This window comes from Vicia villosa, unplaced genomic scaffold (assembly GCF_029867415.1).
Source record: "Vicia villosa cultivar HV-30 ecotype Madison, WI unplaced genomic scaffold, Vvil1.0 ctg.000034F_1_1_2_unsc, whole genome shotgun sequence".
In the NCBI taxonomy this organism is placed as follows: domain Eukaryota; kingdom Viridiplantae; phylum Streptophyta; class Magnoliopsida; order Fabales; family Fabaceae; genus Vicia; species Vicia villosa.
In genome coordinates, this window is record NW_026704968.1 from 99,425 (window position 1) to 108,038 (window position 8,614).

At 29.6% G+C, this 8,614-nt stretch overlaps 1 long non-coding RNA gene across 1 annotated transcript; it reads left to right on the forward strand.

The window, feature by feature from the left end:
* The first annotated feature begins 2,627 nt into the window (after window positions 1-2,627).
* Window positions 2,628-3,299, forward strand: LOC131622624 (uncharacterized). Its single transcript, XR_009289958.1, has 3 exons — window positions 2,628-2,685; window positions 2,919-2,990; window positions 3,189-3,299. It is a non-coding gene; the product is annotated as an uncharacterized LOC131622624 (long non-coding RNA).
* Window positions 3,300-8,614: the final 5,315 nt, after the last annotated feature.

Consider the following 8,614-nt stretch of genomic DNA (forward strand, 5'->3'; position numbering starts at 1 on the left):
AACGAAAGAAAGACAACCAAAATCGAATGAAGCTTTCTTCGTCATTTCCGTATCTTCTTCATTATTTTTTTGGTACGTAACTCACTCTATCCATGTACGTAACTTAGAAATGTTAGTTTTGTTGCTGTGGATTGCTTATTGCATATAGATTATGTTGAGAAAACTTACCTTTTTGTTTCTATTTATTTTATTCTGATTATGTTGTTAAAAATGGAAGTAGGTTTTTCCTTTTTAGTGTTGATGTTGACAAAAGTTCATATGTACCATGAGTTAAGTAAAATCCATATATACCATGAGTTAAGTAAAATCCATATGTACCATGAGTTCAATAAAATAGTTTTTTTTTCTTTTTAGTGTTGATTTTGTTTATGTTATGTTAAGAAAAATGTTTATGAGGATATTATTATGAAGTGCTCTTAGGAAGTGTTGATTTTGTGTTCAGTAAAATGATTATGAGGTTATACTTATGAAGTGTTGATGCTGTGTAAATTAAAAGGTACAATATGTACCATCATTCTCATATTAGGTGTCGTTGCTTATTTGTGTTAAGTAAAATGTTTCTTGTCGTTGTTGTTGTTTAAAAGGAGATGGGTAATTCAACCACCACCTCCCCATACAACCGCATATCCAACGACTGATGTTTCCACTACTAAGACTAAAATGTTAAGAAATTCTAGAGGCACCACATTGATGGCCAAGTTGACAAAAGCCTACAACACTAGTGTTAGAATGCAGGTCGATTTTTGTTTGAAAAGTGGTAAGTTTTATGGTAAACATGCTACAAACTTTAAGAGTTGTGACATTACTTGGTATAAGCAAGACGAGTATTTTGTTAGATGATTGGAGCCAAGTTGATCTTAAAGTAAAAAAAGGAATTGTTGGTTGAAAAAGCCAATGTTAGCGCCTTTTCTCCACAACAACTTCATGAAATATTTGTATAAGAGACTAAAACAAAGGATAATGGTGGGCATGTTCGTGGTATTGGACGAGGATTGGCATAAGGTTACTTTTTAGATCATCTTCAAAGAGTGACAAAATGCGCCAAAAATGGATTGAAGAGCTAGTTATTTGTTGTTGGAGGAAAAGCAGATGAAGAATCTAGAGGAGGGGTTAGAGGAGAGGGTGTAGGGGAGGGTAGACGAGATATTAGAAAAATAGCAAGTGATTATGCAGAAGAGCTTGCTTCAGGATGTGCAGGAGAATGTGACCCAAGATGTGTGGGAGATTTTGACTTTATGTATTGGTTGTTAATGTTTATGATGCAGTAATTGAAATTGATGGGTATACTCGCCCCTCCCTAATTTAAATCTATCACACATATATGAGAAAGTTATTTTGAGTGGTGCAAGCGTAGAAGATAGTTGTTTAGCCCTCATCACAAGATTAAGACACTAGTACCTCAACCAAATCCATCGCAAATAAGCGTGGTAGAAGATATGAGAGACTCTTTTGAGACAATTACAACATGAACCATATCAACTTTATATAATTCAAAAGAATTGAATTATGAATTTTGTACAGGGTACTGATTGGCCTGACATAACCATACTATAATTATGGTGCACGTAAGTACTTCTTTTATGATGATTTTAATTTATATTCTCTGTTACTAAATACTTTTATCTTCAAGACTCACATTAAAATTTGAATTTTGTGTTAACACTTGGGTACATGCATCAAATGTGTGGAGAATGAGATTTACAAAAGTATAGTTTTTTGGACCCCTTCTATATTCACTATACCCAACATGCACCAAATTATATCTAATGTACATACAATATAAGTTAATTAAAAAAAATAGATTTACCTAGGACCATTTATCATTTCGTAAGTATATTATGTTTTCTCTGTATTCAATTTTCTACCAATATTACTTATTATGGATGTTCATGCAGTGGTCATTGACAACTACTAATTATTTATCCTAAGCAAAATAGCGTAGTTATGTTATGCTCGTTAGATAGTCATCTTGATTCAAAGATAAAAGATATTACTAGCACGTAAGTAATATTATTTGTAACACTAATTTGTTCACTTTAATTTTGAATAAATTTTATTTATGTTAAATTTTTTTCAACCTATACATTTGTGAAGGAATACAATCTTATGTGTCGTTGTTTGAGAAATAAAATTTTTAAATTTATCTATAAAATAATAAAACAAATGTACCTAAAAATCTTTAATTTGCCCTTTTCTCTGTTTCTGCCACATCACTAAAATGATGATATTCGGGTCTTTAAAAACTAAAATTCTATTTTTTATTATTAAAATAATACAACCATTATTAATTAATATAACCAAGTTATAAAATTACACTTCATTTTCTCTTTTAATTTTCTATCTCATTGTTTCTTCTCTTCTTTCTACCATAGTTCTCTCTCCTCACCCTTTGTCTTCATTTTTCAGAGACCATGTAAAATTAAAACCTCTGTTCTCAACCTTTACGATTTTTGTTCCATCAAAAACATGTAAGAAGAAAACCTTTCAGCTATTTTTTTCATTTCATTAATATTTATTTGCTGACTTTAATGTTTTTTTTCATGTTGTTTTACTATGATTTGAAACGGCTTCCGACGGATCTGAAACCGAAATCACCGGAATATCGAATCTGAAATCGAAACCATTGGATATGATATAAAAAACACGATATTTAAAATTAACACTCATCTTATTCATACTTACAAGGTTTGTCTATTGTTGTTTTCCACGTTTCATTTTGTTACGAGGTTATGCTTTCTACTTTCGATTTTATCGTGTTCAATGTCAAGATTTAATTGGTGCTTTCATTTTATTGTATGTCTGGAAAAAAAGTAGACCCAGAGAAAAGATATATGAACAAAAGAAGATCTGGAATTTTTATTTCTAACTTTATTTTTATCTTCATCCATCTTCTTTTCCTAATCATTTTTTGTGTGGAGAAAAGAATACTTTTTTTACATCCAAGAACTACCAAACATACAAATCTAAGTTTTACTTCCATTTTCTCACAGGTAAGAAATTTTCTCACCTTTTTTAAAAATTTTCTTCACTTTTTAGTCGCTCTTCAATAGTATTTCATTTTTTTTTGTATATTTTTCAAATTTATTTTACTTTACGGTTCAATGTTGAGATGTTTTTTTATGTTTCCCCCCTTTATATTTAGTGTACTTCATTGTCTTATTTGAACTATTTGTTTGTGACTTTTACAGTTGTTTTGGTAAGTTTTTGAAAATTCAACTAAAAGGGATAATTTTGGAGGTGCTATTCTGAACTTGCCTATTAAGAAGATCATGTATTTTTCGATTCTCAAATCCATAAAAGAATTGTCAATTTTATATGATTTGTTATGCATCTCCGAAATTAATTGATATTCTTTTGTGATGAATTAAAATAATGTGATATTGTAAATCTAAATGTAGAGTATTTATTTATACATTTATTTTGACTTTATTATAATAATATTAGACATTTTAAATGTTAATATTATTAAGATGTTTTGTGTTTGTATTTTAATTATCTTTGGAAATTTTTTAAGTATAAATTAGGAAACCTAAGATCATTTTATCATCTAAATAAAAAATTGATATGATTTAGAAGAGCTTGATGAACTTAAAGAATATCGATTAGTTAGATTTGTATCAATATCTCAAAAATCAGTATATCAAAAATGAAATTTTTGAGAAAAAAATAAATTTGTACCACCAAAATATTTAAAAAGAAAATTTGAAAAAAAAAACTTATTAAATAAAAGACATTGAAGAAGACTAAGGATGAGGATGAAACAATAAATTGTTTTCTTGCTTTTGTGCTGTAAAATGACCTTAGATATTGAAGAGGGTAGAATAAAAAAGGAAGAGAGAGAAATTGATTTTCTGTAAGTTCTTTTATATTATGATGAATACTAATTTTTATTATTATTATTATTATTATTATTATTATTATTATTATTATTATTTGACTATTTATTCATGGCAACTTATAGGAATTAATTGCCTATAATAAAAGTCTATAAATATTGATTTAATGTGATATATTGCATACTCTTCTTGAAAATGATCTCATATAAAAATTAATGATGAAAACATAATAGATAGACTGCACCTTACATGTGATTTAATCTAATTAAATGTTAGTGTTGTATTGAATAGTCTCTTCACTTCATGTCATACTGTTCACATCATCTGCTTTGCCCCTAAAACATATACTAAATTATCATCACCTATGTCAGATTATTAAAGTACATTTCATATTACCATACTTTTTATTGCCTTTTCTTTTCATTTTGAGAGTGTAGCAGATGCTTTTTCTTTACTTTTTCTTTTTTACTTTGACAGTAGCAGTGACCTTTCACTTCAACTTACATATTTAATTTTTAAACTAAGAATAGTTAAGTTAATTAGTTATCATACATAATAATAAAGCAAAATGAGTTTATTGACAATTTTGACAAGTGTCACAATTCTATATAGCTTACTATTTTAATAGTTTCTACTGGGTGCAGTTACCGTGCATAGATAAAAATCTATGCACCATGCATAGATTATTATGGACCCTTGGATCATTGGATCAAATTCTAGACATCAATTGTTATTACTCAATACTCAATACTCAATACTCACCACTCAATACTCAATACTCAATACTCAATACTGGATTAAAAACATGATCCACTGGCTTATGTAGGCTTATGCATGGTGCATAAGTAAAATCCTTATGCATATTAGTCAAAGTCGTTTCTACTTTAAGAAATCTTACTATTATTGTTATATAATTTTTATTTTTTTTAAATAATTTCATATTTATTTTAGTCTTCCAAATTATGAGTGATTGAATGGGCATTGAAAATAATGACTAATTATCACGTGTAACAACAATTTCCTTTTGAAAAGGCATTGAAAAATATCAAAAGTCAATTTGCAATTTTGAATAAAATTTGAATTATCACTCTGCTCAATGTATAGAAGATTGAAAAGTCACATTGAAGGTTGGAGGTTTAAAGAGTGAGAAGTTGTCTCTCTCTTGAACTCTTTATATCAACTCTTCCATCTTCACTCCACAACCATTCCTTCACCACCCTAACAACCTGATCTGCCACATTTCTTCTCTACAATATTAATAAAAACCCAAATGGAAGCTCAAACCCACGACCATGGTTCGTTAATCTTCAAAAATCTTAATTTTTAGTTCGCCATTTTTCGTTTATGTTAATTTCATCTCATATTTGTTTCATTTTGTCCTTTTTTTTGCAACTAGATTTGGCTGGGAGATGAATCGGCGCCGGTGACGGTTTCAGACTCTTCTCTAAGTCATTTTGTGCCTCTATTTTCTTCCACTTTCTAATCTATCTTTGTCTCTTTGCTTTGGATTTTTGTTGTATTATAATTATTGATGAGTTGTTGGTATATGAGTGATGTTGTTAGTATTGTTGCACGTGAAGAGTTGTTATTGTAATTGATGAAGTTAGACTCAATGGATGATCAACTATGATGGAAGGATAAATGGTTAATCAAATTTTTTGTTATTTTGATTGTAATTTGGGTTTGCAAATTCACTGATGGAAATAAGGGGTTATAGCTTTTGATGAAATTGATAAGGCTCCTGGAGAAAAAAGAAAAGAGGAATTACAATTTCACCGAACCCAAATGAAATAGAAGAGAGTGTAGAACAGTACGTTGATCAAATTTTTTGATACTGATGCGAAACAACAACACCGCCAACCACCTGCAGCCTCTATTCGCTGTAACTTTTCATGAGATTGATTGGGTTAATTTAATTTTAAAAATGATATAAAGAGGTGATTGTTATTGTTAGATTTATTATAGTCCTTTTTGTTTTTTTTGTTGAAATTATCGCTCACTTATTTGATTTTCACTGCATTCAGTGGTTTGAGATATTATCATGTTAAAGTAATTATTTAAATTTGTCGATTGTTGGTCTGTGGTTGGTTAGTGAATATTAATCTGGAAAAAAGAGACATAGAGAAAGGATGGTCATGCCATTTTTATTTGAAATGTTTATAATTTTTAGTTGTTGGAACGTTTTCATTTATTTTCAATAAATCTCTTTTGTATAATAATAATATATTATATATTTAATGCAATATATTCAAGATAATAAAAGTAGATTATATTAAATGCCAATGAAAAAATCGGAATTCGTTTAAGATTTTAGACTTAAATGTTATTTTAAAATTTTTATTATCCATGGTAATAGTTATATAGAAATGGAACGAACATTAAATATTTTATAAATGAGTTATTTATAAAGGCATATATTTTGAAATTAAAGTCTTAAATGTGTCGCTACACACTATCAAATTATATTAATATCAATTATTGCTCAATTGTATCATGATGCATCCATTGGAAATGGAAATTGTGTTGCTACACATTATCAAATGATGTTAGGATCAATTATTACTCTATTGTATAATAATAATAATACTATTGGAAACGGATGAGAAAGATAAATATATATATATATATATATATATATATATATATATATATATATATATATATATATATATATATATATATATAGGGGACGACTAAAGTGAGAACACTTGGTTATTATGAGAAATGAGAACAATGAATCACGACCATTAAATTTTGATTTTGTTGATTTTAATGGACTGGATTGGTTTCTCTTTCTATGTTGATTTAAAATAAATACTAAGGATCATAGAAAGAGAAGCCAATCCAGTCCATTAAAATCAACAAAATCAAAATTTAATGGTCGTGATTCATTGTTCTCATTTCTCATAATAACCAAGTGTTCTCACTTGAGTCGTCCCATATATATATATATATATATATATATATATATATATATATATATATATATATATATATATATATATATATATATATATATATATATATATATATATATATCAACAATAATAAATTACTAAAAATAAGAAGAAAAATGAATAATGTGAAATAATTACTGATTTTACCATTATAATAACTATATTGTAAAGTTTACGGGTTCCTAATTTTTTATTCATACTCATATATATATATATCACTGACCAATTTCTTTTTTGTTTTTATAAATTATATGGGGTTTATTTTTCAGAGGCATATAAAACAAGGAAAGAATAAAGGACAAGGAAGAAGAAGAACACAAAAATTTGTTATAACTGCTATTCTTTTACTTTCTCTTAGAAAACAAGATTACAAGTTTACAAGAATAACAGATAACCTCTCTCACCCTAAATTAGGATCTGCAGTGTACAATGATGAGAGATTAGTATGCTATTTATAATAAAACCTAACATACTAACTAATGGGTTTTTTCCTTAAGGCCCATTACACAAGCCAACTTAATAACCAAGCTAACTTAACAAGTTAGGGTTTAAACACTAAAACCTAATTTAACATGCTAACAACCCTAGCATCTTCGACACATGCATGCTCAACCCATCTTTGACTACAACATGCACACTTCGACACTAGCTTGTGAACAACCTTCGACTTCATGCTTAACCCTATCGAACTTTCGAACCAATAAGCTACCCTTCGACCATATTAGAGTTCGATCCAATATCTCACAAATCTCCACCTTGGACCTAACTCTACAACATCAAGGGAGCAAACTAGCTTTCTTCATGCAGTTTTATCAATTGCATACAGTGGGAAACTTGCAACTTGACAATATCTTGGTGATCATATCAGCAGCATTGTCCTCAGTCGAAACCTTCAGCACTTGGACTTCTCCTCGCTCAATTACTTCTCTGACGCAATGCAGCCTCACATCAATGTGCTTAGTTCGCTCATGGTATGTTGAGTTCTTCGACAGGTGTATTGAACTTTGACTATCACATTTAACAGTGATACCCCGACCTTGAAGTTTTAGCTCCTTCGCAAAACCTTCAAGCCACAATGCTTCCTTCACAGCTTCAGTTAGGGAAATATACTCCGCTTCAGTGGTTGATAGGGCAACAACCTTCTGAAGTGTTGCTTTCCAACTAATTGTTGTGCAGAACATAGTAAAACATATCCAAAAATAGATTTTCTAGAATCCATACAACCTGCATAATCAGAGTCGACATATCCTTCGATTACTGCTTTACTATCTTCACCCAAGGCTCCACCATAAATTAGGACCCTGTTCAGAGACCCATTTATGTACCTTAAAATCCACTTCAATGCTTGCCAGTGAGTCTTTCCAGGATTCTCCATGTACCTACTTACAAGACTTACGGCATATGCTATGTCGGGTCTAGTATAGACCATATCATACATCAAAGAACCAACTATATAAAGCATATGAGATGCTATTCATATAGGCTCTTTCGACATCAGTACTGGGACACTGATCAATATTAAGCTTGAATTGAGGGTTTGTCGGAGTCACAACTGGCTTCGAATTCGACATATCAAACCTTTCGAGAATCTTTCGTAGATATTCCTCTTGAGATAAGCATAACTTCGACTTCTTTCTATCTCTTCGAATGTCAATTCCAAGAATCCTGGAAGCAGCTCCCAAATCCTTCATATTGAACTCCTTATTGAGTTCAGCCTTCACCCTCATTACATCTTCGAAATTGTTGCTTTCTATAAGAATATCATCCACATAAAGCAATAAAATAACAAATGAATTACCAGGTCGAAATCTGAAGTAAACA